Source organism: Melanerpes formicivorus, unplaced genomic scaffold (assembly GCF_026170545.1).
Source record: "Melanerpes formicivorus ecotype bairdi unplaced genomic scaffold, bMelFor1.0.p_v2 SCAF_22, whole genome shotgun sequence".
NCBI classification, from domain to species: domain Eukaryota; kingdom Metazoa; phylum Chordata; class Aves; order Piciformes; family Picidae; genus Melanerpes; species Melanerpes formicivorus.
In genome coordinates this window covers 5979114-6005003 of record NW_027142374.1, presented here as the reverse complement: position 1 = coordinate 6005003, position 25890 = coordinate 5979114, and the positions used below count along the sequence as shown (strand labels likewise).

Genomic DNA, 25890 nt, shown 5'->3' with positions numbered 1-25890 from the left:
TGAACGTGGATTTCCCAGGTTGCCATCACAGAGTTTCCAGTTTGGCCTTTACTGGCCGGTATCAATATGCTGAGTTCATTGAGGTACCTCATACCCAGTGGTTTTGCACTTGTGGGTAAGTGTTTATGAGATATCAACAAAAATAACTGCTTTGTCTTTCAAAAAAACCATTGTGTCCCATTAAAACATCAACATCATCATGCAGGGGATTGGTTTTGTTTTTAGAAATGCTGAAGTAATGGCCTTTTGCATGAGGCTTTCCCCCAGAGGAGTCTTTGGGGCGTAGAGCACGCTTTAGCTTGGTCTCTTGCGTTTGCTTGTTGTCTTCCTGCAGTTGCAGTCTCTTCTGCTGCTGTCTTTTTATTTAAAGGTGGTTTGGTGATCTTGTGTTGGACACGGTGGGTCATCATGACAACTCCTGCAGTGCAGAGGGAGAGGTGATCTTTAGGGCATTTTCAATGCCAGTTTGGCAGCGTGGATGGGACAGCTTTCATGCTGCTTTTTGATCAGGCTGATACTGAGCAGTAACGCTTGCTCCAAGTGAGTGCTTGGAGTTGTCCACTGCCTGCAGTTCAACTGCTGAATCATGGAACCACAGAATGCTTTGGATGGGAAGGGGTCTTTAAAGGTCATCCAGTCTAACTCCCCTGCAGTCAGCAGGGACATCTGCAACTAGAGCAGGTTGCTCAGAGCTGCAAACAACCTGACCTGGAATAGTTCCAGGGATGGGATATCTACCACCTCTCTGGGCAACCTGGAGCAGGGTTTCACCATCCTCACTGTAAAATATTTCTTCCTTCTCTCCAGTCTGAATCTCCCTTTTTTAGTTTAAGGCATCAGCCCTTGTGCTGTCACAACAAGCCCTGCTCAAAAGTCTGTCCCCAGCTTTCCAATCAGCCCCTTGAAGTTCTGAAAGGTCACCAGAAGTTATCCCTGGAGCCTTCTTTTCTCCAGGCTGAACAAGCCCAACTCTTTCAGCCTGTCCTCACAGCGGAGAGCTTCAAGCCCTCCCATCATTGCTGTGACCTCCCCTGGCCCCGCTCCAAGAGGTCCCTGCTCTGCTGTGCTGGGGACTCCAGAGCTGGCCCCAACACTGCAGGTGGGGTCTCAGCAGAGCAGAGGGACAAACTGTCCTTCCCTCTGCCTGCTGCCTGTAGAGCTGAAGTAATGACACTACACTATCACCATTTAGATGGAGAGTTTTTCCTATCCCAAGGTCACCTGCAGATTGGCTGTTCCTCAAGCTCTTGCTCCCCACAAAGGCAGAGCTGTCAGACACTGCCCATGGGGCAGATCTGTGTGATTGTAAAGGCTCTACTATTATGTCTCCTTTACCATTGCAGTTCTCCCCTTTGCAACACTACAACAAGAAGATGACTTTCTTACCATTATTTTTTTGCAGAAGAAGCATTCCAATTTCTCCTGAACTTGTGAATGGATTTATCAACCTCCAGCCATCCAAGGTGTAAATGAGACAGGAGAAGGGGCTTTGCATGAATCCTCTCTCCCTGCCAATAGCCCCACTCTCTGCCTGCTCCGAGTGGCATTTTGCCTTCCCCAGCATGCATTATTTTAATGGTTTTGTAAAGACCCACCCAATCTGTCACTAATTATTGCTGTTTGTGTTGGGAGGTGCAGCACCAGGGGCAGGGACCCCCAAATTCCAAACACTCCTGATTTACCGTGCAGCTTGGGCAAAGTGCATTTGTTGCCTTGGCAACAAATAGCAGCAGCGAACAACTAAGATGAAATTTATGGCATCAACTTCAATAAATCTTGATGACAAATGTGCAAAAAAAACCAACCAAAACCCACAACCAAAAACAAAAACAAGAAAAACCCCAAGCCACAGACCCACAACCAGACCAACACAGTTTGAGATGTGAGGGGTGAGGAGAAGTTGTTTAACTGCCTCAGCTACAATTTTTGGACCACCACAGTCATCGTCTTGTGCTTTTTGTTGTTGTTGTTTTTGAGGAAGCTGTCTGCTTCTTTTCATAGATATGGCATTTAATTTTAATTTCCAGGGTATCTTTTAGTTTAATTGGCATGCTGGATGATTGCAGCCTGGTGTTTTGTCTTCTGCAAATCCTGATTCATATTGAACTCCAGATAAAAATAAAATCTGAGAACGGTGGCAACCTAAAGGGAGAGCAGAAAGTGCGGTGTCGCATGCCTGTAGGAAAGGTGCAGAATTCCACAAATTAATTAAAGCATTTATGTAGGACACCTCTCCTTAGTTCCTTGTAGGAGCCTTTGTGTGGCACCAGACGGGGACAGGTCAGTGATTTTCTAGTACAGCTCTGCAGCAGATTGTTTTCTCCTGTGGAAAGGTCTCTGTATTTATCTGTGCATGGGGACAGGGTGGTTTTTTTTTCCTCTATCACAACAAGTGATATTTTCTTAAAATGGAGGGGTTTTTATACCTGTCTTGACCTGTGGATCAATAAGGGTTCAGGAATATCAGTAGACTTGTCTGGAGACTCTTGGAAACCTTTAACACAGCCCTTAATGCAATTTGATGTTTTTCCATTAGTTCCCTTACCCCTTCTCCTTACAGGGCCCTATTTCACAATTTTCTGCTGTATTGGAAGCACAAGGAATCGTTGGCTCTTCTTGTGCTGGAGTGCTGGGCCCCAGCTTGACAATTCAACTGTGGTCAAGCAGTTGCAGCTAGTGGGGAGATTGCACAGGGCAATATTGCTCCCTACCCATCCGTGCTGATGAACTGGTGGAGGTCTTATTGCTGGGAGGCATACCCAAGCCTGGTCTCATGGGCAGGGTTTGGACATTGTCCACTTCAGGAAATTGTTTCCCTGTATATTAAGCCAATTTCTCTGTGGCAGTATCTCTTTCCCAGCTACTTTGTGCTTTGGTTGTGGTGAATATTGGAAGTCCACCAGATAGACTGCTTATATAACAGAGTTAAAGAATGGTTTGGGATCACAGAATCCCAGCGTGGTGATGGTTGGAAAGGACCTCTGGAGGTCATCTAGTCCAACCCCCCTGATAAAACAGGATCACCCACAGCCACTTCCCCAGGATCACAATGTCCAGCTGGGTTTGGAATCTGTCCAGATAAGGAGACCACAATCTCTCTCAGCAGCCTGCTCCAGGACTCCAGCACCCTCACAGCAAAGAGTTTTCTCCTTCTGTTCAGATGGAACTTCCTGGGTTCCACTTTGTGCTTGTTGCCCCTTGTCCTGTCACAGGACACCATTGAAAAGAGACTGGCACCTTTTTCTTGACACCCACCTGTCAGATATTTATAAATACTAGTAAGATCTCCCCTCAGTCTTCTCTTATCCAGGCTAAACAGCCCCAGGTCTCTTAGCTTTTCCTCATAAGACAGTGTCAATCCCTTCACCATCCTCGTAGCCTCTGTTGGACAGTCTCTAGTATATCCCTGTCCCTCTTGGGCCTGTAACTGGGCACAGTACTCCACATGTGGCCTCACCAGGGCAAAGTAGGGGGTACTGGATGTGGTATCACGAGGGCACCTTAGCTCAAGTTGTGGAAGGCAGCAAACCTGTTGGGCTTCCTCCAGAAGCCCCGTGCGTGTGTGATGGTTTCTAAGGTGTTTCTGATGTTTACAGAGCATGGTAGCTCTCCCCATTAACACACAACTCTTTAAGACAGGTTGAACTCCATTAGGAGCTAAATTTAGTGACTCACTAACTCCTTTTCACTAACTCCTTTTTGGTATGTTTTTATAATTTCATTGTATTATGACACTTGGTTTTAAATTTGCATGAGCAAATGAGCCTCTCACAAAGTCAGGTGAAAAGATTTTTCACTTATCTACCATGAAATTAGACATAAAAAAAAATACATAATAGTCAGAGTAGAAAGCAATGTATCCTTGGCATATTTAGTTTACATTTTTTTCAGCCATGCTGATGGAACATTTCTAACTGTTAATGATACAATAAAGCTGTTTGTACTGCTTTAGCAGACGAAATAATTTCACATTCATTATGAAGACATTTGGTAATTAATTTAGTATTTAGTGGGGGAACTGTAGTTTTGGAAAATATAAATCTGCAGTTAATTACACTCACAATCCTTGTTGCAAGATGCAGCAAGTGAAAACTGGCCTTTTGTGGTTCACCTCTGAATAGTAAAGTCCATGGATGTGATTAACACTAGAGAGCAACTTTAACTGGGATTTCCATGTCTGCTTTAATAAGCTTCCTGCAGGATTGCTTAAAAATGTGTTCAGTTTTGGGGCCCTCACTACAAGAAAGATACTGAGGTGCTGGAGCCTGTTTAGAGAAGGACAGCAAAGCTGGTGATGAGTCTAGAGAATGGGTCTGGTGAGGAGCAGCTGAGGGAACTGGAATTGTTTAGTTTAGACCTCATTGCTCTCTAAAACTCCCTGAAATGAGGTTTGAGTGGGCTGGAGGTCAGTCTCTTTTCTCTAGTATCAGGTGATAGCACAGCAGGAAATAGCCTGAAATTGGTCAGGGAGGTTCAGGTTGGATATTAGGAAACATGTCTTTCCTGCAAGAGTGGTCAGGCACTGGAACAGGCAGCTCAGGGAGTGGTAAAATTGTCATCCTTGGAAGTGTTCAAGAAATGTGTGGATATGGCATTTTGGGACATGGTTTGATGGCTATGGTGGTATTAGGCTGACTCAATGGTCTTAGAGGTCTTTTCTGACTAAAATAGTTCTACGATTCTAAGCTCCTGCAGTTGGCTGAAATCACACCACATGCCTTCATCCCTGCCATCACAGGAAGTTCCACCAGCTTCTCCTTCACTAACGTGGATTTATGGTCTTATAAAGATATATTTAAACTTTCATTCAGGATAACCTTGGCAAGACCTAAGCACCTTGGAGATCTGCACTTCAGAGGTATTTTTCCTCTCTCCTTTCCTATCTGAGGAGAGGGACCTCCCAAGCTCTGGAGAATGGATTTGCAGAGAGGTCAGCATGGCGCTGCAGCAAGAACATCCCTTTGTTTCACATGCTGATGAGCGGCATGGAGATGGTATCAATGCTCGTTCGGTCCTGACCTGGGCTCTGATGGTGAGCTCATGTGGAGGTGAAAAGTCCCTCTGTTAATTACCAAGCTTTTTAGCTCTCATCTCCCTTGATGTCACCGTTTCTAATCTGTATTATTGATTTTTATTTTTTTCTTTCCCCCCCCCTGTTTCATTATTAGTGACAGATGCTTTTAATTAAAAAGAAAAGACAAAACAAAATCCCAAGTAAACCAAAAAGAGAATATTCTAATTTGGCATGACATTATGAGGCAGAATGGCTCCTGGCATGCAAGGTATGGAAAAGGTCATCTTCCACGGCTACAGCCTTTTGCAACGGTGGAATTAAGTTCAAACTCAGGCTGGTTTTGAAGTCTTAAGTCTCTCCAGGGATTCCTTTCATAACATCTTCGAACTGGATAACACTACAGTAAATGAAATACACTGCACTGGATTAAAGGGTTATTTCCCCTGTGTGTCAAGCTGACACAGAATACCAAACCTCAGGTTGCCTCCGAGTTGTCTCTATCTGCTGATACCCTTCTCTGCTTTATGTAACAGCTCCCCAAGTTGTCGCAAGGAAGTTTGGTGATTTTTTTATTCATCTTCACCACTCTGGGAAGGTGGAATGATCTGATGCAGCAAGGAACCAAAAATAAAGCAACTATAGATGAGAAGAAATTGAATGGGCTGAAAAATATGAAGGAAGCGACGCGGGAAGGAGAGAAGCTGCCCCAATAAAGCAACTAAATGGAAAGAAATTGAGTGGGTTTAAAAACCTGAAGGAAGCAACACAGGAAAGAGCAGAGCTGCCCCTTCAGCTTGATTATGCTGCTCTGTAATTTATAGTGAAATACAAAATATAGATCTCTCTGCGCTGCCACTCGAGTGTTCAGCAGCACAGAGCCTGCAATAATATCAGGGTATGATCCATAGTCCTGTGCTCTTATCTGACTCTAGCAATGGTTAAAATTTGTTAAGGATCATTTGCAATGTGTTTTGTCGTAGAACAAATGTTCATTTTGACTTTGAACTTGGTGCGTGTGCTGTAGCTTGTGCAGATTGCGTTTAGCACCGGCTACCCAAACCGCTGCCATCTGCACGGTGCCAGGGACCACTGTGGCTGAGCTCCAGAGCACGTCCCTCTATCTCTGTGCTGGGGAGAAGATAGGTGGCTTTAAATATCATAGAATGGTTTAGATTGGAAGGGACCTTGAAGATCATCTAGTTTTAAGCCCTTGCCATGGGCCAGGACACCTTCCACTAGACCAGGTTGCTCAAGGCCTTGTCCAACCTGGCTTTGAACTCTGCCAGGGAGGGGCATCCACAACCTGTTCCAGTGTCTCCCCAGCCTCACTGTAAAGCGTTTCTGTCTAATATCCAGTGTAAATCTACCCTTCTCAAGCTTAAGTCCGTAGCATCTTGTCCTGTCACAACAAGCTCTTCTAAGAAGTCCTTCCCCAGCATTCAGGTCCTTGGTTCCTCCAGCTCCATCTTTCAGCTTGTGCCTGGGGAGAAGCAATGGGGTGATGTGTTGGTCCTGTGGAAGGCATTGTCTCTGAGCTTAGGATGTCAAACTGGGGTGGCCATGCATTAAATCGACTCTGAGATTCACTTGGTTCTTCTTTGCCCCCACCAAAGCATTGATTAAAGACTGAAATTATGGGGTGTCTGCAAAACACTAACTGTGCAGTAATTTTTCTGACAATGAAAAAGAAAGCTGTTTCTTCTCTCTCCTTGCCTCTTCCCGTTTTAATTCATCTGAGGCATGTCAAGGCTGGCTGGGTCACATGGCAAACTGGAGCTGACTTGTAAAGCGTGTATATAAGATAAAATACATCCTCCATATTCCTGGCGTGTTTGGGTTTGGTGTCAATAAAGCACTGTGCCCCTTGCATTGGTGGCTACCTCGGGTTTCTGTTCCCTGTGTTGAATCTCTCAACAAATCATAGAATTGTTTAGGTTTAGATTTAAGTCCAAACATTAAATCATCTGCCTCTATGGCTTGGCATGCTCTTGCACAGTGTTTTTATCTGGATATACTTATGGACACCACTGGAACAACCACTACAACTGCTGCTCCTCTCAGCCAACCCCCAGACCCTCTCCTGACAGCTTATGGGATCAGTGAGGTCTGTTGCATCTGCCACCTGCTCTTCATGAGGATGGGGAGAGGCTGTGGTTCCTCTCTCATGATGCTTTTGCTTTGCTGGGCTAATTGAAAGCTGCAAACAGGGTTTGTCTCCATTAGCTTCTGGGATAAAGTGTGGTATGACTGGGACCTGCACGCTGAATTTGGGCTGCATGGAAATTGTTCCAGCAGGAGCTGTGTGTTCTGGCCAGGCTTTCTGCTGGCATGCTTCTTGAGGAGGTATCTTTACAGGCATCAAGTTCCTCTGTTTCCAAGTGTTATTCACATATAAACACCCCCACACATTAAAAACGTGTGGGGAATGGTAGTTTGGGGTTTCTGCTGTCCATGAGTAATTCCAATCAGCAGCATTTTTAGTTTTACCTCTTGCTGAACAATCTGGGAGGAGAAGCAAGGGCAGGGGATTTGCTTGTGTGGCTTTTCTGGGTTGGTTGGAGATATCCACATGCTCCCGCCCTGCAGCAGCCTCTAAGATGATCTGTGTCTTTCCAGGAGGTCTGAAATCTCTCTGGAAAAGCTGGGACATATTGAAAATACGCTCAGAGCTTTAGCACTTCCTCCAGATTATTTCTTTAAGTACTTAAAAATATATTTTATACCACAAGAATAAATGTTAATGAGTCTGCATTGCTTAGGGCTAACAATAGTGTTTCTATTTAAGTACCACAGCCCAGCAGGGTGTTTGGTAGTGGAGGAGCTGGATGAGGAGACCTGCCTTTTTGTTTCTGTCTTGGTCCTTGATGTCTTGAGCAGTTTTATTCTCTCGTGCTTTACTTCCCCCCGCACCCGCCCATTCTGCTAAATAGCAATGAAAAGCTTCCTCGCTTTGTTAAAGCACCTTGGATTTAGCAAAGGCCACTGGGCCAGTGGCAGCAACTGAGCTGCTTATAAAAAGGGTTATTCCATATTAAGTTTATAGCTCCTCAATGTTAGCATGTATTTTTATGTAGTACTTGTGGTGACTTTGGGGCTTTCCCAACTAAATAAGGTCAATCTTCTTGGCTCAGGGATATTTTTTTTCATAGAATGAAGTTAATTCAGTCCAACCTTCAGTCTAAGACCAGACCACCATAGCCATTAAACCATGTCCTGAAGTGCCATGTCCAGTTGTTCCTTGAACAACTTCTGGAAGAGTGACTCCACCACTTCCCTGGGCACCGCCACCACCACCATTTCATTTTCCATTAGCATGCGTGGCATCTTCTGAGTCATTTTGTAAATGTGCTTTTTTGGGGGGGTGCTTTTGGTGTTTGGGCTGGAGCTCACAGTGCTAGAGATGCCAGTAGCATACAGAAGGTGGGAGGGGGGAGCTGTCATGAGAAAAATAATAGCACAGAATCTCATTCCTCTCATCTTTGTTCTTTTATGTTGTTGTTGATCTGCCCTGTTTAGTGGACAGTGATGTGAAGAGGTAGGGTGCTTCACCCCAGGAGTCCAAAGAGTCTGTAAGACATGCAGTGGGTGAGGGGAGAGGTGTGGGAGTAAACGGGATGACAGGAATTCCACCTTGGCACCGTGTCAAAGGCACGGAGCCCGTCCCCGAGCAGCTGCATACCCCGTGACTGTGGGAAGCCAAATGGTTTGTTTGTGTGTTTACAGGGAGATGTGGGGCTGTGTAGGGGAAAACCACTTAGCAGAAATTCTGCTATTAAAGCAGATGGTGGGAGATTAATGTGTTTTTTAGAGAGGGACTTGCTGGTAGGGTGACCAAATTATTAATTCCTTCCTGTACTCGGAGTCCTTTCATCGTTGCAGGGTTTGGGTGAATCGTGTTTCCCAAAACTCTCGCTCCTCCCTTGCTTTCTCCAAAGCAGTTGAGCTGGTGTAGTCTTTTGGGAAGCAAAAAGAGTGTCTGTCAGGTTTTGTTGCTGCGGTTTTGCCACATCCTCAAGCCCTTTCCACATAGTCTCAAGCCATTTGAGTTTTACAAGCCTCCCAGTTTGGGCAGCTGCCTGCCCTCCTGCAAACTGGTGGGAGCCCCTTTGCTGCTGTTCAAACACTGGTTGTTATGTTTTTGTGTTTGTTTTTTTCACCTTCCATTTTAGAAATTGCTCCTTTTCTTCCCCCCTGCCGTATCACTGACAGCTGCATTCTCCTTGGCAGTTGTGATATTTGTATGTGTGCATAAAAACAGTAGGAAGCATTTATGTAGGTGTCACTAATTTAATTTAATTTAATCCAATCTGTCTGTATAGAGAGGACTGCTCTGCGCTAAAGTGCTTCTCTTTTCTTTCACAGTCTCCATCGTCATCAAACACAACTCCTTTCATTCTCCTCTTCCATTCACCTACCCAAAGACCAAATCTGGAAATAGTAACCAAAAGAGAAGCCCACGTCGCACACAAAGCAGGGAAAGGTTGAAATAATTGAAGGGTAAGTCCTTTTTTTTCCACTCTAATTCTAACTGGAAGCTTCGTGTGTAAAACTGCAGTATAGTAAACGCAAGGCTGTATAAAGAAGCTGTACAGCATATTCCCAGCTGCTTCATGTGCCAAGTGGAAAAAAACAAAATGAAACAAAAAACCTGGCTGAAATCCTGATTCGGTGATGAAAGAAAGGTGTAGCAGCAGCTTTTGGAGGTGAAAAAGTGCACAGAAGGGCAGAGTGCTAGGAGGCTTGGATGCTGATGCTATTTCTTCTCAGCCTGGTTCTGTCTGCTCTCCTGCCTGTGGTTCTGCACAGGCACTTGGTTCTGAGCTTGGCTGGTCTGAAAGAAAGAGCCTTCCAGTTGAGAAGGAGATGGGAGTTCAGCTCTACACAAGAGCTCTTTTGTCATTTCCATGTTCCATTTGAATGTCTGTCTTACGAGAAAAGGCTGAGACACCTGGGGCTGTTTGCTCTGGAAACATCACATTGAGCGGCGATCTTATTAATGTTTACAGATATCTGAAGCGTGGGTGTCAAGAAGGCAGCACTGGTCTCTCTTTAGTGGTATCCTGTGATGAGATACAAACTGGAACACTGGAAGTTGTACCCCAACATGAGGAGAAACTTCCTTGCTATGAGTGTGACAGAGTGCTGGAGCAGGCTGCCCAGAGAGGTTGTGGAGTCTCCTTCTCTAGAGACTTTCAAGACCTGTCTGGATGTCTTCCCATGTGACCTGCCCTAGGTGTTCCTGCTTTTGGCAGGAGATTGGACTGGATGTTCTCCAGAGGTCTGATCCGACCCCCACCATTCTATGTTTCTGTGATTTCCTTCACTTTTCCCCCCACTTAAAACGTTTCTCAGCTGTGGTAGTGAGCTGCGGTTGAGCTGTATGCGTGGTGCAGGATGTTTTGGCTTGCTGTTGCTTTCTGCAATCCCTTTGGTTTTGAGGGCTCTGTGAGTTTTTTCTGGAGAGCAACCTGGTGATGCCTTACACAGGATTTTCCCAAGGAGAGCATCAGTATGGGCTGGAGGAGAGATGAAGGAGAGTGCTGGAAATGTTTGCCTTAAGGCTTTTCTGATGCTGCGAGGGTGGCGAATAAGATGGGAGGAGATAGAAAACCAGTTTTTGTGAAATTCAGAACCCTGGCTGAACATCAGTAATCTCCAAATGTTCAGGAATGCATTTTCCCACCCCAGTCCCAGATCCATGCCTGCATATATTGCATTTCCACACCTCTTCTTCCCTAGATGGACAGGATATGTGTTTGCTTACTTTTGAGAACTTAGCTTCAAACATCTGGGGTTTCTGGTTTATTGAGGCTTCTTTGTTGGTTGTGGGTTGGTTTTTTTCCCTTTACCCCTGCAGTGTTCATGCAAAATTCATATCTGGGAAGGGCATTTTAAATCCCTGCTTCTGAGTCAAAAAGGGAAAGTATGGAAGTGAAAAGAGAGATTGTATCATTTAAGAAATATGATTCATGAATTAATCCTCGTCTGCTACACCATCTGTGGCGTGTGGTTCAATACAGAAATCCGGGTTTTATATCTCTTTAAAAAGCTTTCTTCGTGCTGGCTGCCTGAGTTTTCTGCAGCGCTAATAGGGAATTAGCTTCTTGTGGGGAGAGAGCGGTGATTTTTATCCACAACCTGGACAGAGAGCCCCAACCTGTGTCCAAGCTGTAGGTCATCAAAGGGGACACAAAGTCCTGTTTTTTCAGGAGGGTGCCATCTCTCTGGGTAATGCCATGAGCTTGACTTGCAGGCAAAGCCCTGCATGACTGCTTTTACCCTGGGAGCATGGCTGTGGCGGGGATGGTGAGAGTGATGGACCAGAGTTGCACACAGATCATTCTGCACAGGAGTGAAAAATGAGAGGTTGTTTCTAAAAGTGGACTGACAGGGTGGTTTGTACTTGGTGCTCTGGAAAATACAGGGTTGAGGTAGCCCCCATCCTCCATGTCCCTGTGGTGATTTTAGTAATCTCTTCGTAGATAGAGAGAAAAGGGGGTTGTTCACCTTTACCCCAAGGAGGAGCTGCTGCACTTCAGTATCTTCATGAGGAACAGGGAATGAAGGGATACTGGTGTGTTTTGGGGATGACTGGAAAAGGGACTCCTTTTTCTAATTTGGTCCCTCCAATCATTCTCCAGCTTTTTGAAGGGCACAACTTTCTACTTTAAACATATTTCTCAGGTTTCCTCAGCAGTACACCTGGGTTGCTACTAGAGTCATGAAAGATGTGTGAGCCCCACAGACAGTCAGGATCACTGATCCTTTCCCTGGTTTGATTCCTTTCCCTTACTGGGGCATCTTGCTGCCTGGGATTGTCCCATCAGTTTTCTCTCTGCCTCATGTGGGATGCCAGTAAGAATTTGAGTGTTTTCTATGAGGGTGGTGGAACATTGAGACAGGTTGCCCATTGAAGTGGTGGAGGCCCCATCCCTGTAGACATTCACGGGCAGGCTTTATGGAGCTTTGAGCAACCTGATGCCTACTGACTGCAGTGGGGTTGTACTAGATGAGCTTTAAAGGTCACTTCCAACCCAATGAATTCTATGATTGAAAGTAGAAACTTGGCAGCGCTCTTCAGAAGACCCTCCCAAATCTGGCTCACACTCCTCTTGAACACCTCCAGGGATGGGGACTCCACCACCTCCCCAGGCAGCTTTTTCCAATGCCTGACCACTTTCAGGAAAGAAAATTTTCCTAATATCCAACCTAAACCTCTCCTGGCATAATTTCAGGCCATTTCCTCTCGTTCTATCACCTGATGGATGTTGGGGAAGAGTGACCATTCCCCACTTCACTCCCACCTCTGTTCACAGAGTTGTAGAGAGCAATTTTTCTGGTTGGAAACACTAAAACTGATACTGAAAAGATCTGTCATCAAAACACATAATTCTATGATTCTTCTTGTTCTGGAGGAGGATCTTAATGTGCTAGTGCTGGTGGATGGCCATTGCCCTTGCCCACACTTCCTGGTGGCCTCATCCCATGGCACAGTGATGCACCCACATGGCCACAGTCTCTTCCCTGCCAGTGTCACTAATGCACTGTAAGTACAACTCGGGTGAGCTCCCAGGCTCTGATAACGCTGATGGATGGAGGTTATGCAGGAGCTCAGTGCTGCTGGTGAAATATTGCTGGTTTATTGCCTTGCCATTCATTTTGTTTTCACGCTTTTCTGCCTTCCTGACTCATTGCCATTCGGCCTCTGCTTGCAATTTCTATTTGCTGTGGTAACACCCACTGGACAAGACGAGAGCATGGCAGGGCACTGATGCTTGCAACTGCTTTTGGAGCTTTTTGGGTTTTTTTAACAGAGCATCTAAAGCCAGGACGAGCAGCAGGAAGGAAAGCATTAGCAATGCCTTTTGTCAGAAGCATTAATAATGGATTAAAATGAAGGAGGAGCAGAAGAAATGTCTCTTGTGTTGTGCATGGCAGGCTGGTGTGAGGAGTTGGGTTGAAAAGCCCTGCTGCCATCTCCATGTTCATCATAAGCTTAGTCCCAAAAGCCCCCTCAGTTGAGACTGGTTGCTGCAATGGGGTTGGTAATGGGAGATGCTCTGCCCTGTATCCAGGTGCTGAGCCCAGTTAGGCTCTTGTGTAGTCCTTAAGAACCCTGGAATGGGTTGCCCAAAAAATGCATAGATGCCTTATGCCTGGAAGCATTTAAGACCAGGCTGGATGGAGCTTTGAGCAACCTGACCCTGCCTGTGGCAGTCAAGGTTGAAACTAGATGATCTTTAAAATTCCTTTCAACTCAAGCCATTCTGTGATCCATGAAATCCCTTCTGCCTCCTCACTGGGAAACCATTGGACATGCAGGTCCTTCACAACATGGTGTGCAAGCACCAAGTACCCCAACACTACCATGAATAGCTGTGTTAAGGAGTGCAGACTAGAACTGGCCCCAGTTTTCCGTCCATCTCACAAATACACCTTGGCTTTCACAGCTTTTGCCAGTAACTCAGGCTAGTTTCTTGGTGTCTTGACAGTGATTTGTAATTTTGCATATTCCTTAATTACTTCAGTCATTTTTATACATCTGAGTTTCTAAGCCTGTCTGTCCTTCTTTGTTTTCTCTGTGCTTTTGTCAGGGAAACAGAGATTGTTTCCTGGGGTCTGCTCTGCAAGTCTCCCTGTCTTTTGGATATGTGCTGCTCCCTCCTATGCTGGCTGATGTGGGCTGCTCCACCTACAATCACGCTGCCATGGTCTCCATAGAATGAGTGATGGACTTAGTACCTTGAGAAGGTCTGTCTTAGCAGTAGTAGTGATACTGTGAGTTCTAGACAAGTGGTTGGATATGAGGATCTCAAAGGTCTCTTCCAACCTCAACAGTTCTATGGTTTTGTGCTTGCTTATGTGTCCAGCAGTAACATTTTGCAAGAACTTCTGATGAAATACTATCATTAAACAGAATCATGGCTTGGTTTGGTTTGTAAAGGGCCAGGTCACCTATTCCAACCCCCCTGTAGTCAGCAGGGACATCTGCAACTAGAGCCGGTTGCTCAGGGACACAAACAGCCTGATCTGCAATGGTTCCAGGGATGGGACATCTCCCACCTCTCTGGGCATCCTGGAGCAGGGTCTCACCACCCTTGCTGTAAAGTATTTCTTCCTACTCTCTGGTCTCCCTCTTTTAGTTTAAGCCATCTGCCCTTGTCCTGTCACAACAGGCCCTATACAAAAGTCTGTCTTCAGCTTTCTGATTTGCACTTGAAGTCCTGAAAGGCCACCAGAAGGTCTCCCTGGAGCCTTCTCCAGGCTGAAGCCCAATTCTATCAGCCTGTCCTCACAGCAGAAGGCTTCCAGAGCTCCCATCGTTGCTGTGGCCTCCTCTGGCCCCACTCAGACAGGTTCATATCTCTCCTGTGCTGAGCACTCCAGAGCTGGCCCCACTATTGCAGGTGAGATCTCAGCAGAGCAGAGGGGCAGAATTCCTTCCCCTCTACCTGCTAGCCACAAACAAATTCCGCCAGGGATGTCAAAAGAGAAGCAGCCCAAGCATCTTGGTCAGGATATTCCATTAGCCATGGGTTTTAACCTTTATTTTAAGCTCTGATTAAAATTTAGCAGCTTTTATTTAAAGAAATAAAAAGACAAGAAATGTTTATGCTCAGCCTTTGTTTCCAGCACAGCATGAGCAAATGAGGGACTGCAATGGAAGCCCCCTGGCTTCTCCTCCCTCCATCTGCAAGTTGTGCCCACCCTCCCATTACCAAAGGTCACTTCCCTCATCACCAGAGATCCTCTCCCTCGTAGAATCACAGAACTGTTTCAGTTGGAAAAGACGTCTAAGATCATCAAGTCAAACCATCAGCTTAAGACCACCATGGCCACTAAACCATGTCCCAGAGTGCCAGGTCCATAGGGTTCTTGAACACCTCCAGGGACGGTGACCCCCACCACCTCCCTGGGCATCTCATTCCAGTGCCTGACCAAAAGTCATCACCAAGGGTCTTTGCTGTGGCTAGGAGGATGAAAGTGCTTGGTGGTTAAGTACACGTGACAACAAGCAATTACTTGTGTGAACCTATGACAGAATCTCAGAATTGCAGCATGAGGACAGGGTTGGAAAGAACCTCTGGAGATCATCAAGTCCAACTCCCTGCTAAAGCAGGGCCACCCCAGAGCAAGTTGCCCAGGATCACAATGTCCAGGTGGGTTTGGAATCTCTCCAGAGAAGGAGACTCTGTAACCTCTCTGGGCAGCCTGCTCCAGGGCTCCAGCACCCTCAGAGTGAGATTGAGAAGATGAGAAGCATCAATTCCCTGTCTCTTTGTTAGGACCCCAGTGAAGCAGCTGTTTGTTTCTCATCAACAATTGTGCCAAGACGGAAATTGGCTTGTGTCTGTACATACTTTTTGGATGGGGAAAATTAAGCAGTAATAGCTGGAAAAATAATATGGGCTATGAGATAATAGATGCCTAAGGGATAAAATTAAACAGAGCTTTACAACCAAGGAAGAGGGTTTGGCAATAAATAGTTTGCATTTTGACTTCTTTTTTGTTTGCCAGAGGACTGATGTTGTTCTGGAGAGGTTGTCCTGGGATATATTTTCCAAACAGACACAAGAAAATAGTAAAGATCTTTTCTTGTTCTAATTCCTCCCAGGAAGGATGGTGCCAAGGCTGAGGTGCAGCTCACACCATCTGCACCACTGATGTGTTGGTCTTGATGGGGATATGAACACCAGGGCTTGCTTTGAGGAATGCTGCCAGTGCAGGGAGGTGCTTAAAAGAAAACAGAATTCCAGCTTGGTGGGGTTTGGAAGGCACCTCTGGAGATCATTCATTCCAACCCCACTGTTCAAGTAGGATCACCCACAGAAAGTTGCCCAGGATCACAATGTCCAGCTGGATTTGGAATCTCTCCACAGAAGGAGACTCCACAACCTCTCTGGGCAGCCTGCTCCAGAGCTCCAGCACCCTCACACCAAAAAATTTTCTCCTCCTCTTCAGATGGAAGCTCCTGGCTTCTAGTTTGTGCCCACTGCCCCTTGTCATGTCACTGGGCATCACTGAAAATAATTTGGCCCCAGACAACAAAGTTTCCCAAACAGAGTGGAAATAGGAATTGTTTAAAATGCCAAAGGGAGCCAAAAAACGTCAGGAAGGGGAGGCGACACAGCTCCAAGCAGACCGTATTCACAATCTGCAGTGTGTGGTGGTGCTGCTGCTTGACTGACTTTAGTCTCCTGCAGAAGTCCTTTCCCATAATGCAACAACAGTGGGGTTAGGTTTTGGTCTACTGTTCCTCCTCTGTGTGCCTCTCCATGCTCACAGAGCAGGCCTGCTCTGTAAGCACCTTCCCAAAGGGGTAGTTTGGAGATGTCTTCATCTCAGTTTCAGGTGGCTCATACCACCATCTCCTTTAGCATCCTGGCAATGCTGCATTAATGGTTGGACTTGATCTTAAAGGTCTTTTCCAACTGAAAGGATACTATGATTCCTTGACTTGTGCGTAGGGGATGTATAGAGTTGGGCCAGGCAAATTCTGTGGTTGCCTCCTGGTGCTGATGACAAACATCTCCAGGTGGCCCGGGTTACCTGAGCACTATCATGGACTTGGTTCCTCTTCACAATAAGAGCACAATTTAAATAGAGCTGCAAACCATAATCCCACTTTCCAGAGAATGGATATGGGTGCAGCAGGTTGAGATCCAAGGTGCATCCCTGCTCTCAGCTTTTCATTTCACAAACCCCAGGGAAACCTCCTTGTGAGCTGGGACAATTTCCCAGGCGCATACAGGGCTTGGGAGAGAACCTTGGGGTGAAAAGTGCTCTCTGTCTCCCCATTAGCTGAAGTGGGACTCAGGGGTACTGAGCACCTCTGCAAACAAGGCCAAACTGTCTGGAGCAGTGACAATGAAATCATGAAGTGGCTGTGGCATTAAGCCTGGTTTTATTCATGGGGTGTAACATGATTCATTTGCCCTTTTGCTCTCGTGTGGAGCAGGCAGTCATCAGGTATGCATGGCTGGCTGCAGGGAGAGCTCGCTCTCAGTTCTCTTTTAATTTGGTGTGTGTGAGGGAGCAGATATTTCCATCAAGTGCAGACTGGCCTCTGAGTTAAGCCTTGGCTGTTTTCTTGGTGGGCTCAGATGCTGCTGGCCACCATGCGCTTACAACTCTGTTTGTGGGAGAATTTTTTCCTTCTAAGTATCACAGCAATGATCCTTTTGTCTTCTGCAGCCTCTCTGTGATGGGGTATCATAGAGCCCCTGCACCTCACCCAGGGCCCAGGCTGGAGGTATGGTGCTGGGATATGTTGCTGATCTCTGTAGGCACAACATCATTTGGTGTCCCAGTGACACACAGTCATCACCAGCCCCCTGCAAAGGGATGGGTTAAGCTATTTACCAGGGGGCTAGAGGTGTCTTAGCACCTTCAGCATGCATTGTGTGATCTAGACTGGGTCAACAGGCCAAGACCAATAGCTTGAAGTTCAAGAAGGCCAAGTGCAGGACCCTGCACTTGGGTCACAACAATCCCATGAACACTACAGGCTTGGGGCAGAGTGGCTAGAAACTGCCCAGTAGAAAATGACCTGGAGGTGTTGGTTGACAGCAACTGAAGATGAGCCAGTGTGTGGCCAAGAGGCCACCAACATCCTATCTTGTATCAGCAATAGTGTATCCAGCAGGACCAGGACAGGGATTGTCCTCCTGTACTGGGCACTGGTGAGGCCATACCTCAAATTCGGGGGTCAGTTTTGGGCCCCTTACTCCAAGAAGAACACTGAGAAATTTGTCCTTTTCTTTCTATTTTTCTCCTCTTTTTTCCTTCCCCCCTGCAGTCTGTAGACCAAATCCATGGTAGGAAGGACCAGCTAAGCAGAGCCCAGCTCAGGAGCAGAAAACAAGGTCTGAGCTGCAGGCGAGGAGAAGATTGTTCTGCAGGAGGGCACGAGCTGGGCTCTTAATTTGTTGATTTTCAACCACTTTCTCAATGGGGAGGTGTAAGAAGAATGGGTCAGGTGTGGATAAACATGAGCAAGGGGATTCAAAGGAGCTTGGAGCCATTTGGGAAGGGGAGGGTTTTTTACTTCCCAATGATTTGGGCGAGACAAAAGAGGAGCGTCGACTCGGAAGCAGGGAGGTAATAACGCCGACCTTCTCCGCTCTTTGTTTTCAACCCAGAAATGCACAAATACTGCTGATATTGCTGAGTGGTTTCCTGCTGCTCCGTGGCTCCATGTGGAGCTGCAGCCGTCCCCAGCCTGGGACCTGACTTCACCCTGTGGTAGCACACATAAAACCCCCAAGCCCCAGCAAATCCTTGCCAGCGGCATCGTCATTGTTCCCTATGCTGGGAGGAAGGCTTCTCCACCTTGCGTTGCACTGTAGATCCTAGACAGATTTGGGGAGCAGATTAATGCCTTTTGGAGAGTTCTAGAAAGGTCAGAAGCAGAGAAGAGGCTCTAATAGCAGTATAGCAACCAGCTGGTTGTGCTGGGTTTCATTTTACTGCCATAGTAACACCATGAGCCACGGTGTTAATACCATGCCATTTCCCCTCCTCTTTTCTTTGTGTGTCATGAGACAAGCCCATAAGAGGATATTTTCTTCCTGAAGAATTTCTACAAGGTAGTAATGGGCTTTTTGGAGGGGATGGTCCTGGTACCAGGAGATGTAAGGTGGGTAATTTACAAGGCAGTGTGCAAATGCCAAATTGTTAGGCAGAACTGCTGCTGATTTAGAAGGCAGTTAATGCTATAAATGTGCCAAGTGCCAGTAGAGTGTTTCTACAGATGGAATAACTGGAAATATTGGAGAGATTCCAAAGGTTTAATCAAATTCAACCAGTTATTTTTTTCCTTTCCTTTTTCCTTTTTTTATTTTTTTTTAATTTCAAACTGCAGAATTCTCTTAAGGGATGTGAGTTGAAATAGTAGATTATTCCATTGCTTTTAGTACCAGGGGGGAATATTTTCCTAGATGAACATAAACCACATTTGGGATACACAAATGAGGGCTGGAGCAGCCGTGCTGTGAAATCCTGTGCAGGCTGAATTTAGAGGGACCATCATCTTTAGATAACCTGGCAAGAGGGTCCTTGGAAGCAGCCTGATGGTTTTTCAGCCATGCAGCACAAAGGAGGTGAGGGGAAGGGTTTGTGGAAGTGGCAGCAGCAACATCATGGGTCCCACACCATGGTTCTGCTGGACCTCAGGAGGGTTTGGTGGGATTCTGGGCATGAGCATCCTTTCCGTGGCTTGTTGCGCAGCGCTGGGGCATGCATATGTTTCTGCACAGATGCACACCTTCCTCTAGTCTTGTTGACAGCCTTTCCAAGGCTTCTTAGTTAGCCAGACCATATGTGCTTGGGCATGGAGATAGTGTGATGTGGAAAGAGCATCGCATTATCCTTGGGCTGCAGGCACCAGCAGGAGCAATTCGCAGCAAATTTAGTCTGTGAGGAGATCCAGCGCTCCTGAGCTTGCACCACAGGAAGCGCGTAACGATCGAGCGCGGCTTTTAGCCTCCTTTGGCAAAACCAGGTTCCAGAAACCCATCTCCCTTTGTTATATCCCTAAATTACCTCCCCCTGTCCATCCCTGAAATACTCATCCAAAGCATGGATGAAGGCCACCAAGGAGAGGGGGTGTTGTGGCAGGTCATCAGGTAAAGCTTTGCTGCTGAAGAAGTGATGTAGGACCAAGCTGGGGAAATGGTTGAAAATTATTCCATGGGCTTTCCCTTCTCACAGAATCCCAGCATGGTGGGGGTTGGAAGGAACCTCTGGAGATCATCCAGTTCAACTGTAAAGCAGGGTCACCTACAGCAGGCTGCATAGGATCACAATGTCCAAGTGGGTTTAGAATCTCTCTAGAAAAGGAGTCTCCACTACCTCTCTGGGCAGCCTACTCCAGGGCTCCTGCACCCTCACAGCAAAGAATCTCTTCCTTCGATTCTTGCTTGTCATTGGGACAGAAAATGAAGAGCCTTTCCCCGCTGCAACAGGATTTTGTTTTGGGAGGAGGTGGCAGGGCTCTGAACCCCGAAGAGTGGCAGGACTGTACCAGGAGCAATGCTGTGACAGTGCTGAAGGTTTCCTCTTGCTGTTTGGTGTTGGTTTTTATTTTTGTGTGTGATGCTTCTTCAACAACATTTTTTTTTTTGGCAGATGGCTTGATTGGATTCATTAATTGTCATTTATTTATTTTTGGTGAGGGAAGAAGAGTTTCCTGCTTATCCTGGAGTGTTTGGTATTGATCCCCTCTGCTCTCGAATTGGGGACCCTCTCCCTCCCATCCTCTCTGCCTGCTTTCTGCTCAGCCCCCTGCCTGGCTCCATGCAGGATTTCTCCCAGAATAAATTGCTCCAGACTATTAGCCTCAACGCCACAGCCTGCTGCTCCTGCTGTTCCTGCTGCTCCTGCTCTCCTGCACCCACCTCCGCCCCACCATCGATCCAGCTGCTGGCTGTGTGCTGCAGCCCAGGCTGCCGCTGTGCAGGTTGCTTTCAGATGGAATTGTTTAAAAGGCATTTAAGCAACACTTCCACCCCCCCCACACCCCCTCTTGATGCTGACCACTGCTCCAGGTAGAGCTGGGAGCTTTTACCTCATCTTACCCAGCCAAAAGATGGGGGGAGATTCTTAATTCCTTTCTTTGTTTTAATTAGAGTCGATGCAGAAATTAAAACTAAGGTGATGATGGGAATCACATCCCTGTATGGAATCATGGAATGGTAGGGGTTGGAAGGGACCTCGAGATCATCAAGTCCAAACCCCCTGCCAAGGCAGGTTCACCTGGAGAAGGTCACTCAGGAGTGCAGCTAGATGGGTCTTGAAGGCTTGTAGAGAATGAAACCCGACAAACACTCTGGGCAGCCTGCTCCAGGACTCTGTCAGCCTCACAGTAAGAAGGTTTTTCATGTTAAATGGGAACTTCTGTGTTCCCGTTTGTATCCATCGCCCCTTGTTCTATCACAGGAGAGAGACCAACACCTTCTTCTTGGCACCCACCCTTTTAGACATTTAGAAACATTAATAAAGTGTTCTCTCAGTCTTGTCTTTTCCAGACTGAAGAGCCCCAGGTCTCTCAGCCTTTCATCATAAGAGAGATGTCTATGTTATCTATGGATCTGTGTCCTAGGTTGTGTGTCCTGCTTAAGAGATACATTGGTGACCATCAACTGCTCACTAGCTCTTGGCTTTTTGGAAACTGGGCTTTGACCCAAGCTGTCGTGAGCCTCCGCACTTTCTGGCAGTTTCATCTGGAGAGGCGTCAGGATTATATTTGTCTGTTGATATGGTTGTGACCTAACTAGAGGCATTTTAGAGATGTAGCCTGTTGTGGTCTTCTTGGAGGGTACTGGCAGGTCCACAGCAGTGTGAGGTTGGTGATGCCTAGGATTTCAGACTATGTTCCTCCAAAGAACCTGATGCTTGGAGTGCTCATCTACATGAAGCTGAGGGAGATGTGCTCACCTGTGTGGGCATGGATACCAAAGCTGCTGTGGATGCATCTTAGCCAGAGCTGCCTGGCTGCATGGTTGAGCAAATGCCATAGGAACTTTATGTCATATACATCCAGAGCTGTTTTCCACAAGGATACCAAAAAGCTTTTGCAAGGGCTGTGGGCAGGTCTGGCAATAGGAAATAATTGAGCTGGTAGCTTTTAAGTATCACCCCAAGAAACGTGTTTGTATTAAAGCTGGTACAGTGCTTCCAGCAGCTGGTGATGTTCCTTTGTTTCTCATTCGTTATCCGTGCCTCCCAAACTCCTCTCCACTCCAGATACTCACACAAGAGCCCTTCTGAAGCAACATTTATCTTGAGTGCTGCTATATCAGGATCCAGCAATCTTGTCATCAGATCATCCACACTGAATTGAAGCTCTAAGGGTGGAAGAGTGACACACACACTGTTCTTCTAGGTCTGTTCTTTGGTGTTGCCAAGAGACTGACTGGAGTAGGACTTAGTTGGATCTTACTTTGTGTAAAAATGAACTATCTTAGAACATCCCCACTGTGGAGTGGCCCAGTTAGAATCACAGAACTGCTGAGGTTGGAAGAGACCTTTGAGATCGAGTCCAGCCACTCACCTAGAGCTCACAATCCCAAAACTAAGCTACTGCCAAGCTACTGCTAAGCTACTGCCACTAAACCATGTCGCTCAGCACCCCACCTTTCGAATACCACCAGTGCTGGTGACTCCACTACCATCCTGTGCAACCTGTTCCCATGCCTGAGAACCCTTTCTGTGAAGAAATTTTTCCTGATACCCAACCTGAACCTCCCCTGGCACAGCTTGAGGCTGTAAACATGATGATTTGTCTCCAGGGTATACCAAAGGACCCAGCTAAGCAACTAGAGTAGATTCATCCTCAGTCCCCTGACACCCTCTTAGCCTGTTTGCAAATCCTTCTGGAAATCTGCCTGAATTCAATCTTCTTCTAGGGTTCTTCCTTCTTTCCCTTCCCCAGTGGTCCTTGGTCCTACAGTTTCTGCCCCTCTACCACCTGTTGTGTCTTTCCAACACTTGCAATCCTACTTTGTGTTAGACGTAAAGTGGTTTGAACAGGCAGGCAGAAATATCTTCTGTGCCTGCAGATCCTCCTTAAAATCCTTATTGTCTTGTCTGTGAGAAGTGGTGGCATAAAAGGGCAGTAGACATATCTGGCATTACAAAATATTATTGAGTAATCATGTGACCTCACCCTTGTGACCTTTCTGCCCACTCTGACCTCTTCATTCATTCCATGCTGATGGCAAACACAGTAATGCTGCATCACACTGGGTTTAGAATTGCATCATCCTGACGTCTGTGTGCGATTGTTCTTTGGTATAACCTTTGGACATTTGACATATCATAATGATAATATGAAGTTAATGTGGTTGATGGATCTTGTATTGAGAACCCTGAAGCTCACTCAGAGAGTTTAATTCAGGTGGTGCAAATTTATTTGCAGACAGGACCAGCTGGCCAAGAAGGTCACTGGCATCCTGGCCTGGATCAGAAACTGTGGCCAGCAGAACCAGGGCAGGGGATGCTTCCCCCTGTACTCAGCACTGGTGAGGCTGCGCCTCCAATACTGGGCTCAGATTTGGACCCCTCACTCCAAGAGGGACGTTAAGGGGCTGGAGTGTGACCAGAGAAAAGCAATGAAGCTGGTGAAGGTTCTGGAGTACAGGTCTGGTGAGGAGCAGCTGAGAGAATGGGGATTGTTCAGCCTGAAGACAAGGAGAGTGAGGGGAGATCTTCCCTCACTCTAGAACTCTCTGAAAGAAGGCTGGATCCAGGTTGGAATTGGTCTCTTCTCCCAGGTAGCAAGTGATAGGACAAGAGGAAATGGCCTCAGGTTGCGCCAAGGGAGGTTTAGGTTGGACATGAGGAATAATTTTTTCCCCAAAAGGGTTGTTATGCCCTGGACCAGTCTGCAAAGGCCAGTGGTGGAGCCCCATCCTTGGCGGCATTTCAAAGCCATGTGGATGTGGTGCTGAGACAAGGGTCAGTGGCAGACTTGGCAGTGCTGTCTTAAAGATTGGACTCAATGATCTTAAAGGCCTTTGCCAACCAATTGGTACTGTGATTCTGTGACCACCTTTAAGTGCAGACTGTTGTCATCACTGTTGTACTGTCAAGCAGGAGGCTATCATGCTGATGATGTCTAAGGTAGGCTCAAAACCAGGCTCAGCAATAAATCCTCTACAAGGAAATTCTTGGCTCACCACTGATCTGAGTCCAGATCTGAGCTAGAAGTGAGGTGCTCCTCTCATCATGTTGTGGTCCCAGCCCTACTTCTCCTCCTCAACCTCTTTCTTTGCAGCTGGTTGTAAAATGTTATTACCCTAGGAGTTTTGTTTCCTCTCTCCTCACAAGAACAAGAAAAGTAAATTTGCACAGACAATACTGTGCAGTTGTACTTCAATGCTGACCTGATGTGCCACAGCTAGCTGCCATCCCACATCTGCTTAGCTTTCCATGGTTGTGTCATCCTCCCTTTGTTGGAGAACACAAGACAGGGAATGATTACAAGATACAAGCTGAAAGCCACTTGCCTGAGGGTAACTTGGGCAAGCCAAGCACTCCTTGTTGAGGTTTTCAAAGACAGCATCAACAGGAGAAAGCTGGAATCACACCATCACCCAGAATAAGATTCTAAACCAGATTCTCCTCTTGTGGATTAAGTGTCCTTAAAACAAGGTCTTGAGGCTCTCCATCAGTTTTCTTGTTAGAACTTACTCATTTTCCTCTGAGTGGTGAATTGATCTTTGGTCTAGAGAGAAGACAACATTGCAGTCCAAGTTTTTGGAACCTTCAGAAAATTCTGCTTCTTTAGTGCTTGTGGCCTTCTTCTGAAAGAGTGAAAGATGGGTCTAGTGTCCTTGGCTTCACATAAAGGAATCCCTGACCATTGCTCTCACTCCCCCAAGGACAGCATTGTTGCAGGTCTGGTCATAGAAACATAGGAAGGGACCATAAAGATTATGAAGTTCCAAACCCCCTGCCATGGGCAGGGACACCTCCACTAGACCAGGTTGCTCAAAGCCTCATTCAGTCTGGTCTTACGCACTTCTAAGGGATGAGGCATCCACAACTTCTCTGAGCAACCTGTTCCAGTGTCTTACCACCCTCACAGTAAAGAACTTCTTCCTATTGTCCAATCTAAATCTATGCTGCTCTAGTTTAAAACCATTGCCCCTTGTCCTGTCACCACAGGCTCTTCACATAGTGCCTCACATGGCAAGGTGATTGTAGCCAGGAGAGGGGTTGGTCTCTTCTCCCAGGCAACCAGCACCAGAACAAGAGGACACAGTCTCAAGCTGCACCAGGGGAAGTTTAGGCTTGAGGTGGGGAGAAAGTTCCTCACAGAGTTGTTAGCTGTTGGAATGTGCTGCCCAGGGAGGTGGTGGAGTCACCATCCCTGGAGGTGTTCAAGAGGGGATTGGATGTGGCACTTGGTGCCATGGTCTAGTCATGAGGTGTTGGGTGACAGGCTGGACTTGATGATCTTTGAGGTCTCTTCCAACCTTATTGATTCTGTGATTGAGGATCTGCAAATGGCTTGTTCTCTTCAGACTGAACAGAACTTTTCTGTTCAGGAAATACAGAAAATACTCAGGAGAAGGATGATCTCTGCTGGTCTGATTTTCTGAATCTCAGCCCATCATGGTTGTTTGCCCTGCTTACAGCTCAGGTGGGCATAGGGATGCCCCTGCGGCCAAGTCACCCACCTGCTACCTGCTTCTGTTCTTCATTCCTCTCCTTCCCCATCACATGCTATGTAGTGCTTGTCCTGTGACTCTTGGCCAGACAAAGATTTCAGTATCCGGGAAGTTGGGAAATTTGGCTGTCCTTGGTCTAATTAGTTCATTAAGCACAGGGGAGCTCAGATCACAGTTCAAATGGCTGTAATTTGAGTGAGCTTGAGACAATGTGAGAAGATTAAGGAGTAAAATTTGGTCTCTTACTTTGGCCAAAAGAAACTGTTCTATTTGACCTGAATGTTTCGTTTTCAGAACAAAAGGGTTAGATATTATTACAGGCTTGGCAGAGAGTTCATCACCTGTAAGACTGCACTGAGAGTTCTTCACATGCTGAGATCAATGCATGTCTTTGGAAATTCTCCTGTGAACAAAAAATTGGTCTCAACAAAGGAGTGATGGGTAAGATTTAACTGTGTTATTGTTGGAGGTCTTCTGAACTGGTCTTCTGGTCATAAATCCTGTGGATTTCCTACTTAAATGAGAGAGTGGTCAGGCATTGAAACAGGCTCCCCAAGGGAGATGGTGGAGTCACCATCCCTGGAGATGTTAAAAAATGTGTAGATACATGGGACTTCCAGACTTGGTTTACTGGCCTTGATGGTTTTGGGTTATTGCTTGAACTTGGCAATCTTAGAGGTCTTTTCCAACCTTAGTGAC

The 25890-nt window shown here is 46.5% G+C and overlaps 1 protein-coding gene across 4 annotated transcripts in view; it reads left to right on the top strand.

Moving 5' to 3' along the window:
- NEXMIF (neurite extension and migration factor) overlaps positions 1–25890 on the top strand; it is a 202342-nt gene that overhangs the window by 132349 nt on the left and 44103 nt on the right. For all 4 annotated transcript variants that reach the window (XM_068151976.1, XM_068151977.1, XM_068151975.1 and 1 more), the window contains one exon: positions 9377–9511. The gene's annotated coding sequence lies outside the window, so the exon portion shown is untranslated. The remainder of the gene's footprint in view (positions 1–9376; positions 9512–25890) is intronic.